Source organism: Tympanuchus pallidicinctus, unplaced genomic scaffold (assembly GCF_026119805.1).
Source record: "Tympanuchus pallidicinctus isolate F22 unplaced genomic scaffold, pur_lepc_1.0 scaffold3, whole genome shotgun sequence".
Taxonomy (NCBI): domain Eukaryota; kingdom Metazoa; phylum Chordata; class Aves; order Galliformes; family Phasianidae; genus Tympanuchus; species Tympanuchus pallidicinctus.
The window spans coordinates 3,831,336-3,843,682 of record NW_026294747.1 but is presented as its reverse complement, the minus strand read 5'-3'; the positions used below and the strand labels follow the sequence as shown (position 1 = coordinate 3,843,682).

At 37.8% G+C, this 12,347-nt stretch overlaps 2 long non-coding RNA genes across 3 annotated transcripts in view; one reads left to right on the top strand and one right to left on the bottom strand.

The window, feature by feature from the left end:
* The window catches only part of LOC128086121 (uncharacterized), a 185,371-nt gene that overhangs the window by 108,504 nt on the left and 64,520 nt on the right, over positions 1-12,347 (top strand). The gene's annotated exons all lie outside the window — the stretch shown is intronic.
* LOC128086124 (uncharacterized) overlaps positions 1-12,347 on the bottom strand; it is an 84,848-nt gene that overhangs the window by 21,759 nt on the left and 50,742 nt on the right. For both annotated transcript variants that reach the window (XR_008209246.1, XR_008209245.1), the window contains one exon: positions 6,662-6,759. This is a non-coding gene — a long non-coding RNA (uncharacterized LOC128086124). The remainder of the gene's footprint in view (positions 1-6,661; positions 6,760-12,347) is intronic.

Below are 12,347 nucleotides of genomic sequence, written 5' to 3'. Positions count from 1 at the left end.
ATCAGTATTTAGCCTACCTGTGGATATGAACCATGGAACTCCAGTTTTTTGGTTTGTTTTTGTTGTTGTTGTTGTTTGTGGTTTGGCTTTTTTTCTGTGTGGGTTTTTGTTTTCTTTTGTTAGCCCACTTGATGGCTAAGTTTTCTTGTTAATTTGCTTGAGTCCCTGTTTTAGTTATTTGTCTTTGGGCAGCTGTATCACTCAGTTATCTCTGAACGGCTACTCTAAGTTTGTATTCAACCATAAATTACCACGCTGTGCTTAGAAGCCCCGTGTTCGGCTACTGTTCTGTGAATCTTTTTGATAGATGGGTGTGTGCCTGTTAACCTATGGCCTTGGTGTCTAGTAGCCCGTGATCTCTCAGACGGCTGTGTCATGGTACCTTGTCTTTGTAACGTCTTGCAGTTTGTCTCTGCAGTCATACTGCCACATGGTTGTACGAGGTTAATCCTTCTTGGAAGCAGGGTTGGTAGCAATTACACTGGGTTAGTCTGTTGTGAAGATTGGTTACTTATGTTCTTGGAACTGCATGTTTAAGTGTCAGCTCAGTTATGCCAGGGTGGATATTTACCTGGCTGTCATCTCTGGATGATCTTTAGTACCAGCCTTACTCGGTCTTTTTCTTTCTCTGTGATTGGTATATAAGGAAGGATGGTTGGGAATGCAGTTCTCTTACTGTGCTATTTGAATTTAATTACTGGTGTGTTCAGCCAATACTGTGTGTCCCATATATCTTACAAAACAGATTTAGTTTCTCTGTTACGTTTATTGTCTAGTCTGAATATAAAAGGCCTGAATGCCTCCTTATCTCTATCTTACAATGTTTGTTGAAGGTACAGGAGCGGTATAATAAACACATCGCACGTGGAATCAGGCATAAATTAGGCAATCTGAATGAGTACTAGTTTTTTCTCTCTAAAATAGATTAAAACCATGTAATTTCTTGTCAGTATACCTCCTGGAGATTTTGGAGAGTGTTCCTGGGTGGTGAAGGAGCCTAATATGTGTGTCTTATTTGCTGTTTATTATATATGCCGGAAGAAATCAGATTTAATATATCACAATATCCCAAGAAAGTCCAATCTTAAAATACTATGGAATAATAGAATTGTTTGAGTTGAAAGGGACCCTTAAAAGTCATCTAGTCCAACTCCCCTGCAGGGAACAAGAATACCTACAGCTCTATCAGGTGCTCAGAGCTCCTTCCAGACTGACCTTGGATGTATCCAGGGATGAGGCATCTGCCAGATTTCTGGACAAGCTGTTCCAATGCTTCATTACCTTTATTGTAAAATAGTTCTTTCTTATATCCAACCTAAATCTCATTTCTTAAAGATTGAAACCATTTCTCCTTGTTCTGTCACCACAGACCCTACTAAAGAGTCTGTCCCCTTCTTTCTTATAGCCCCCCTTTGGATACTGAAAGGCACTCCCAGGTCTCCCTAGAGCCTTCTCTTCTCCAGGCTGAACAGCCCCAGCTCTCAGCCTGTCCTCAGAAAGAAGGTGTTTCATCCCTTTAATCACTTTTGTAGCCCTTCATTGGACATATTTCAACAGGTCCATGCCTCTACTGCACTGAGAACTCCGCATCTGGATGCAGTACTTCGGGTGAGGTCTCACCAGTGCAGAGCAGAGGGGCAGGATCATCTCCCTCACTTTACTGGTCATGCTGCTTTTTATGCAGTTGGCTTTCTGGGCTCTGAGAGGCACCCTGCTGGGTCAAGTCTGGATTGCCATGCACCAGTACCTTCAAGTCCTTTTCAGCAGGTCTGTACTATATTCTTTTGTCTCCTTGTCCCCTGGCTGGTGCTGATAATTGGGACTGCCACAATCTAGGTGTAGACTTTTATCTTGGCTTTGTTGAACCTCTTGAGGTTCACTAGGGGCCCACTTTTCAAGCCTAAGTCTCTCTGAAAGGCATTCTGCCCCTGGAGTGTGTCAGCTGCACCGCACAGCTTGTTGTCGTCCACAAACTTGCTGAAGGCACACTCGATCCCACTGCTGTCATAGATGAAAAAGCACTGGTTCCAGTACTGATCCCTGAGGGACACCATTTGTCACTGATCTCCATCCAGATGTTGAGTCATTGGCCACCACTTTCTGGGTACAATCTCACAACCAGTTCTTCATCCATTGAACAGTCCATCCATCAAATCCATATCTTTCCAATTTGGAGAGAAGGATGGTATGGGTATCATGTCAAAGATCTTGCTGAAATTCTGAACATCAGTGACTCTTCCCTTGACCACTGACGCAATTACTTCGTCATAAAAAGCCACCAAATTGGTCAGTCAGCACCTGCCCTTGGTAAAACCATGTTGGTCCCCACCTTCTGAACCATCTGCTCGATGACTAGTGAAGATTGAAGCAAACAAGTTGAGTACCTCAGTCTTGCCCTGTCTGTTGTAACTAGCCTGCCTGTGTTGCTCACTAGGAAGGTTACACCCTCCTGGGCTTTCCTTTTCTGGTTGAAGTGCCTGTAGAAGCCTTCCTTGTTCTTCTTTACATCCCTTGCCAAGTCCAATTGGAGTTTGGCCTTGACCTTTCTGACATCCCTGCGCAGCCTAGCAGCATCCCTATATTTTTCCCGTGTTACCCGTCCCTTCATCTGCTGCCTGTGCATTTTCCTCTTGCTCTCCAATTTGACCAGCAGGATCAGCCACACTGGTCTCTTGCTGCTTTTTCCTGACTTCCTCCACCTGGGGAGGGAGAGCTCTTGTGCCCTAAGGAAGGCTTCCCTAAAGATCTGCCAGCTCCGAGAACAATATGCCTGAGAGCAATTTTCTCTGGCACTCTGAGTGGTAGGGTATGCCCCTTAAAATCTCAGGGTGTCTCATGGATGAATACAGAGCAAATTGAATCATCAAACAGAAAGGCAAGCCCTCAAAAGACTGTGCTATTCTTATTCTGCATAACCAACTAATGAGGAATTATCTCTCAAGTAGGTCACTTCAGTTAACGTCATACTATGGACACTTCCAAAGTAGATCAGATACAGAGAGAGAGGGATTGAATTTGTTTAGTAATTCACTTTGTAGAGCTTTGAAGTAAATGAATACATAAAAACCAGTTTTATAAAAGCAAAAAGCTCTACACAGTGTTATCACAGAACCGATTTAGCTAGAATAAATCAAAGGGTAAGAAAATTCAGATAGGATTAAGCAGGAAGATGTAATGCACCATTTTAAAGTGGTTTGGAACAGCACAGACAAATATAACAGATTATTTGTCTTGTTCTTGTAAAAAGCAGATACACTTCTGTGAGTATCAGACTTGAAACATTCCTGGAGTATCTTATGTAATCAAAGGAATGACTGGTGTTTCCACGTGTATGTTGTGCTCTTCTCATTTACAAAATCTTCTTAGATGTTGTACTTCAAACCTCTCTGGATATTTGATTCTGTGAACGGCTGCTGAACGTTTGGATTGATTGCTTCTCCTTCACATACAGCTGAAGAGTTCATTTACGCCTCTGAAGTCTGGTTTAGTTTATATATGACATCTTGAGCCTGCATTCAAGTCCACAACACTTTGTAGATACCAGGTACATTTGTGCTGCTCTGACCTAAACCTGTGCTTGGCTGCAGACCTTAGAAAACTTCAACAGTCCAAGAAAGGAATAGGACAGGAGCCCTGGATGAGGGCTGATTTTGTCAGCCTATGCCTTGGTGCTAATCACTATTAGCATATTAAAAGAAGACTCAGAGTCTCTAGTTTCACACAATTTCACATTGTTATTTCATAGGAATTAGACAAATATTTTTAAAGAGATCTGTCCTTCTACCCAACACCTTTAGCTATTAACGTTCTCACATGAGTATTTTTTTCTTTTTTTTTCTTTTTCCTGCTACTGAGAAGCAGTATCAGAAATGAAATCAAGGTGACATATTGATATATTGATGATACGCTAACATGTTTATTTATTTTCTTCTGAAAATGTACTAAGGCTGTCTGTGTCTTTTAGCCAAAATATTTTCTTTAATCAAAAAAGTGTGATAAAAGAGATTTCTGTTTAACTATTTGATGCTTTGCAGTCTGGCAAGACTTCTATACTTGATCAGTATTCCCACACTACTTAAAGAGTTCTGGCAGCTAACAGACAACTACACTTCTGAACTACTTTCATTTTTTTCCTGTCTCACTTCATACAAAATATTTCTTTTATCTTGTAATTAGCTAAAATGTTCAGTAACTAACTAAACGTTTGCAAATTAATTTTGTTATGCAAAATGTAACTAAACTCCTGAATCAATAAAAAGCAATTGTGGATGGACATTTTATAACTTTAAAAGCTAACAGCATCAAACAGAAGCAGCAATTTTGAGTGCCATCAATATTATTGCAGAGGTTATCAAGCAGGGCACATTAATTTTCATATGAGAGATGTGCTGTTGGAGAGAATGTAACATCTGAAAAGAAGCATTGCTCTCATTCACAGAAGGCAAGAAATTTTGGAACATTAGGCTACTCTTTAAGAGATACTTTTTCTAGCAGCACATTTAATTACAGGAAAACTTAATGATAAATTTCTTTGTTTTCTCACAAAATTTGGGAAGTTAAAACGGAATCTTCCACAGAGTCTTCTGCAGCCTGGAGTCCTGGTTCTGACTGGTGAAATTAATGAACTTCATTTAAACACAGCAACCAGCTCAGCTGTGAAAATGGGAGCCAGTTTAATCTTAGCTATGGATGGAGAATGGAAAACATACCTGGGGAGGTCAGCTGTAGTGATTACTCAGTTTGGGAAGTTACTTCAGAACAGCATGCTGCTCTTTGCACTTCTTGTGCCTCAGTTATTTTCTGTATGAAAGCCAGTCAATCAATTTGTTACTCCAGAGTGGTCTTGCATTTCTTTGCTGGTCCTTGGGAATCCAAGGGTGTGTAATGATAAACACTCTTGTGTTACCTCTTTTTCAGTTTTTTGAACTTGAGTGTTCTTTTTCAATTTCATTCAATATCAGTGGCGAAATGAATAATCCACAATCATTGAAGTCTTCTCTCAGTAATCAGCAACCCTCACTGAAAGTTCCATTCAAAGGTTTTTGCTTATAATTTGTAATTTAGTAGCATCAACAGATCTCAGAAAGAGCTCTGAGTCAGATACTGAATGAATATATAAATACGTTTTGCTCCCCAAAATGCATAGTGTGAAGAAAGTCTAAATAAAGAAGTCTGGTAAGCAGAGATTATTATCCTAATGGCTTTTCAGTGATCTTTCAGGGGGCTAATGGGCATCTTTTCTAGCTGGAGAGAAATGTGAAGTGCGCTGAAATGATCTCACAGGCGTATTTAGTCACGTGCTTAACATACAGAACAGAATAGAGTTCAGAAACTGATGCTAATTGTGTTAAACATTTCTGAAACACACATCCAGGTATTTGAGATATGCAGAAGTAATGGTATTATGTTTTTGTGGATTTTCATATCTAGTTCTGAAAATACATCATCTTAATATCTCACTAATATATAACCTCCAAAAATCCATTACTGTCCTTTAATTAACAAGAGAGAAAATTCTAGTATTTTTATCTGGTATAATTGCTATTCCCAGTGAAGCCTGAATAAAGCCAGAATTCTGAATAATGTTGATATATTGGCTCACTTAGAAAAGCATTGTTAGCAACTGATTGCTTATATAATCTACTTGGCAATTTTTTTACATTTACATTGTCCTTATTTAGTTAAAAGAAAAGAACATAGAGGTTTTTACTTCCATTTGGTCCATTAATTTTCCCAAGTCATTTGAACAGCAAGGTATTTAACCAGCCTTCTATGTGGTTGCAATGCAATTTTATTTCTAAAGCACCTAAATTGAGTGCTTTTAGTCTAAGGCTTAAGGCTTTCCTTAGAAAAAGCCACATTATCTGTGAAAGATTAATGCTTGTATGAACAAGAGAGGTAATGTAGTCAGGAATAGTAGTCTTATATCATCATAAAAAATGGAGCTCGCTGAAAATCACAGCAAAAAAGGGGTTCAGAGTTTGAAACAACCCTCCATAACTGGTTCTTTTTATCATTAACAACAAATTAAAACTAATTACCTTCTAATCACAGAAGAACTGAGTCTGATGTTCCAATCATACTTTGCGGTGATTATAAAGGCAGGTGTGGAGCAAAGGCAATGCTCGACTCACAAGCATGAAAGACATGAATGACTAGAATTAGTTCTGAATTTTATGTTAATATTCTTTTGGGTTTTCCAATCTGTATGGGAAGAAGGAGGATTTATGCTTCTTTTTTCTTTTTCTAAAGATGATCTGTTCACAGAAGTACATTTTGGTGATTTGTAAATACACAGCATTTCAGCCAAGTAATTTGAAGATGTATTCAAGCTGGGTACGTTTCCCTGTAATTCTAGGAACTGTAATGACAGAGAAGGTAAAGAGCAACTCCAAAATTCCTCATGCTCATTCAGCTTTCTTTTGTTACATTTTCTAATATTGTGTTGGAGAATGAACAGGCGTATGAAACAGCCAAAGAAGCAAAAACCCAAATCTAACTTTGATTGCAGCTTGCTGCAAAGTCTCATTCTAATCAGCGTGCTTTTGAATTTGCTCTGCACAGTATATAATATTTTGCTGACTATTTACTTTCTTGTTTCAGAAAGAAAGCTGAATGATCTCACAGTCATACATAGATTACCATGGAACTTAGTTCTTACAATTTTTGATCATGCCAGGTTTGCTTCAATTTCTTTTAAGGTGAACTTCTATGAGCAGTATCCACTGTAATGCCAAGTAAAATTGAGGAAGCCAGATTCTAGGAGAAAACAAAATATTCAAAAAGCAAACACCCACAAGAGATTTTAAAATAATTTTAAACTATGAAATATAACAAAATAATGACAGTGGATACTGTTTTAAAGAAAAGTGATAAATATTTTAGAACTACAGTGAAATAGGAGAGTCCTGACTCTGAGTGTTTTAAGAGGTTAAAACACACTTACAGGTCACTGGCCAAATGTCAAGCTGTAAGGAGGAGGGGCTGCCATTGCACCATTGGATGGGAATTGCTGCAAGGGTAGCTATGCTCCAGGGCAGAGTTTCTCTGCTTATGTGCTCACCACTATGAGGAATTTTATTACAAACATAATAAATGAGTATATTAAGTGGTTGTACTTACGGTTTTCAGGCCACGTGTCATTTGGACCAGAGTCATCGTGTGACCAGAGTCATTATGTAATCCTATTCATGCTTTGCCAAAGATTATAAGTGAAGTGAGTCTTGGTTGGATTCTGCCAGGAGCTCTCGGATGAGAGTGCCAGCAGGGTGCCTTCGTCTAAGATCCTCTCTCACCTCAGCATAGAAAGTATGCTGGACATGAGTTTAGCTGACTAGACTGTATCACGTTGGTCCTCCAATGTTGTCTTCATCCACATTCTAAAATTACGGGCAAACATGCAAAGTCCAATGTTGTTAATCTTGTCTTTCCCAGAATTCAATGAAAAGTGCATGAAAAAAAGAAACTCTTTCTGTCACTGGTTTTTGTTTTTAATTATTATTTTTATTTCCATATTACATTATTTATGTATAGCAGCATTTCATGATTTTTTTTAATTTTTTTTTACCAATTATTAACTTAGGCTGGAGAGGACTTTGAAGGTGGTGCAGTCCAACATCTTGATCAAAGCAGGACAAGCTTTGATTTTAGAGCAGGTTGCCCAGGGCCATGCCTTGGTCAGATTTTAAATATCTCCAGAGATAAGGTGAGCAACAAGTTCCTCACCACAGTGACCCTGATGATATTCTCCTTTACATCTAGTTAGATTTCTTATGCTGTAGACTGTGGTCTTTGCTTCTTGTCAGTTCTCTGCATGCTTCTAAGAAGTGTCTTCTCACTATAAACCTCTTTTAGGCAGTAGAAGACTGTGGTTAGGTATCCTCTTATCTTTTTTTCTTTTTTCTTTTCTTTTTAAGCCAAACAAGCCCTTATTGTATTCCATGTTCTCCAGCCTCATAACCATCTTCATGGCCTTTTGCTGGACTTGTTCTGATTGGACAACATTTTGTTTGTATTCGGAAACTCAAAAATGGACACACAGCAGCTGTATTTTCACAGATGTTGCACAGTGGGGAACAATTATTTCCCTTGATCTGCTACCCATGGTTTTGCTGGTAGCCTAGCAGCAGTAGCCCTTCATCAGCCCAGGAGCCCATGTACTGATTCTTGTTGAACTTGTTTGTCAGGATATTAAGGTCTTTCCTTGTTTTTCAGCCATCTGATCCCATCCTATATTGTCCCATGGAGTTTCTCTTTCAAGTGCAGAGCTTTGTCACTATTTAATTTCATATTGTTCTTCTCAGTCTATTTCTCATGTTTGTTGCAGCTCCTCTGAACTGCATCTGGGCTTACCAGTGGATCAGCCCCTCCTTTTGCATCACCATCAAACTTTCTGAGGGAGCTTTCTTCTTTTGCAGTCATTGCTGACATTGCCCAGAATTAGCCTCAGTAACGATCTGTGAGTAAAGCCCCTCAAAGCCAACATCAAATTAGACTTTAAACATTTTACCATTGCCTTAGGAGCCCAAAGATCCAGCCAGTTGACAGCCCATTCTGCCTGGCTCACCCTAGCTAGCTACAAGGGTGCAATGGGGGACCATCTCAAGGTGAGCACTACAGAAATTGTGACAGAGCATTTAGTTGTTATGAACTAGTGTGGAATTTTAGGAAGAGTAATTGAACCATAGAATCATACAATTGCATTTATTTATATCTCAAGTGATCCTCTTGGTGGAAGATAGCTGTGTTATTTAAGTAATGAGGAATGCACATGATGGTGCCCAACATCAGTTGTTCTACATAGCAAATACATGGAACTGAAAGAAAATTGTAGAGTTTTGCATGTTACATTTACTGTCTTTGGTATTTCCACTTATGTTTCAAGTAATTGCATTCTGTAAAACACCTACTAGATCTTGTTTCAGGTTACAGTTCCACAATTCAGGAGTTCATAATATACAGAATGTCACACAAAAGCAATAACTCTGGCAATACTGACTGAAGGTAAAAGGAACAGAGAATGGCATGGATTTTCTATCAAAATTAAAATCTAGAAAAGAGGGAGTCTTCTTTTTTCAACATAAATTTCATATGGTCTTGGATTTGTTTCAACATCTTCAGCAGGGCACTGCTGTAAGGAGCAGATTTAGTTAATATGAGAAATTTGATAAATTATGATGATCTCAGAGTGCCAAATCTCTGCTAAATCCACATCTTTTGAGCTCTTTTGTAATTTATAATTATCTATCAACAACACAAAATGCAATTTCCAATAAAACATAGTTGGGAGTGGGTTTGGTTGTTTTCTGTTTTTTTTTTTGTTTGTGTTTTTTTTTTTAAATTTCATGTATGTGTGTTGTTTTTTTTTTTAAGTAAACAGTTACTCATGAATGTTCATTTTGTGTCTGGTAGTGATAATAATAATAAAATCTTGATTGGGTTTAGTTGTTAGGCAATTATGTATTTAAGTAATTAAAATTATTATCTATTATATTGAATACTCTAAATATTCTCACATAATTGATGTTAGTCTTATCCAGAGAGTAGGTTTTGTCTCCAGTGAAAAAGAATATTATTCCCAGATTGGAAAAAGTGTCTGGCTTGTAATACACCCTCTCCCTCTTCAGCCTTCCCCTAGTGAAAGTATGCAAATCCTCAGTGGCTTGGAAATTAATTTTTTTTCTTTTAAATGCAGCTTGAAATGTAGCAAGACATTTTGAGACTACGCTTCCTAGATCCCATCCATACGTACTATAAAGAGCACAGTGATATTTTCTTGAAAAAGCTTGCAGCAATGAACAAGAATTTGCATAAACAAATGAAACTTATTTGAATATCAGAATATAAATGCAACTTTTGACCAAGAAATCAGTTTCTTCTATGTTTTTATTTATATGAAAAGTATTGAATGTAGAAAGGTGCTCAAAACAGGTTGCAAATAGGAAAGTGTCAATACCAAAATTTGTCTTCTGTGTGTAGTGCTGAGCTCTGAGATACTGAAATGCCACTGTTCTATGTTTTATAGCTCTCTATGGGGCTGAGGCCTCTACTCCTGCTGAACTTTCAGAGTATTTGCATTCAAAAGACTTTTTTTAAAAGGTTTTATTAATATGCTTTGTGTACTCCTTGCCTAACCAGGGACACCTGTCAATTTTGTTCCCATATGGTATCACTAAAAAATCCTTTGAGACAGTTCAGCCTTCCTTGCAGCCAATCACTTGTGCATAATATTAAATAGGCATCAATAAGGTGATCACCTATTTTCAGTTAGTGAACAAACCATGAGAACTGCTGCTGTCACGATGACTGCTACAGATGCAAACAGAATTATGAAGATTTCTCGTTGTTTTTTATTTCCATGAAGGGGAAAAAAAAAAACCAACAAAAAAAGTTCATTTAAATTTTCCTTTTATATAAAATTTAGTAGGAATTTGTGTTCCCACATAACTTCATCTAATGTTTCTTGAGATAGATGTATCTGAATATCTGAATCTTATGAGAGTGTATTGAAAGACAAATGAAGCATGTTGCTGCAGTTCTACCAGCAAGGGACCAGTTATGTTATCTGTTATGTGATATGTTATTGTTATACTCAGTATATTGTCTGTGAGTTAGTTTAACTTGGCTCTTCGGAACTTTGTTGAAATTAATATTAAGAGAACAGCCTCCCCTTTAAATACTACAGTATATGGGAAAATGGGATTTCACTATCACCACTTTAAGTAATGTTTAGTGGCAAAATAATCTTGCTTTGGTGTCATAAACACATCTCATTAGCAGCTATGTGTTTATATCTCCAAAATTGCCAACAGTGTGATCATTATGGCTAATGCTCTTGAACAGTATCTACCTGATCTTCTATTGTCTTTTCCCTGAATTCTAACAGCCACCCAGGAGAACTAAAGAATGAAATAAAAATTTACATTTTGTAGAATTTTTTTCAAGGTGTTTTCCAAGATTATAAATCCTGCATTAATTGGAAGAGTAGTGTAGCTAAGACAGTCAGTAGGCAACCCTTACCTGTAAAGTATTCAAGTGATGGTGTAATCTAATTGGGCAGTTAAGGATTTTCTGTCTAAACTGAATGATGTTAATTTTAATAATTCTGTACTTATTTTCCTGATTGTTTCAGAGAGTCATTAACAGAGTTCAGTCTTTTTTTCTTTTTTTCCTCTCCATTTGGAATAATTCTGTATACTTGCTGACCTCTAGGGCAAGGAATTGCCTACCTACATAAAAGGATATGATGCTGGTAGCTAAGATGACTTCAGACAAGGACTTTTGTTTTTAATTAGGTATTTCAGTACTGTGCTATCAGTTTGAGAGTTGATTAGGAGTGTTTCTCAAAGTCTCCAAGTTAAAAAAGAAATTGTACCATACAGTTTGACATGCAAGACAAACTGAAAACCTTTCATGCTTTTGTTACTGCTATGGAAAATGAGATCCAGAAACCACATGTTCTTCAGAACCTGAGCCATATGCATTTGTAACTACTATGAACTTACATCTTAAAGGAAAGCAGTTTTCTTTAGCCACAAAACCCTTCCAGCATGATTAACTAGAGTAGTATTGAGTTGCAGAATCAAACTTTATAACCACAAAGTTGTTATAAAGCACGTATGCTTTATAACATCCCTCCTAGCCTGCATGATGGACACACCTAAATACCTTTATTTATAGAGCAAATACACGCACATTCATGATATCTCTAGGAAAGGAGTGGTTATTACAGTTACTTCTAGGAATTCATTACAATATTTCACACCCAGTCTACACCCTGAACTCCACCCCTAATTAAATGCTTCTGTGCATGCACAATGCCTCCTGGTGGTCATCTGGTGGTCATTGAGATGAAGGCCATATGTTTTTCCTCACAGTGTGCTTCTGACCCCAGGTAGTTTGAGGAAGTATTCTGGCTTCAGCTGGTTCAGTTTCTGGGATGTGGCTCCTTGCACCAATCAGCAGGCTCCTTGGGTTACAGTTGTGGTACCCCACATCTTTCCCATTGTTTGTGCTCTTCCACTGCTATGATTTTATCAATTTAACAAACTAGCTCTTTATTCTTTAGGATCTCTTTAGCAATTAATTCAATTCTTATGGTTCCAGAAGTTGGTATTTCATCTCAACACTCCAGGGGCAGAACAGTTCAAGTAAAAAGCCACGCTCTATCTCCATGCATATGATAACATGTTCCTTTGATGGTACAGGCATATAGATATGCTTGCAGCCATTCATCCCATATTTGTGGTGATAAGACTTCAGGGTAGTATTAGGTATAAGTTCAGTGCATGCTTATTGCAAACAAGTATTTGCCTGCCTTTTTTATTTATTATGATTTTTTTAAAAAT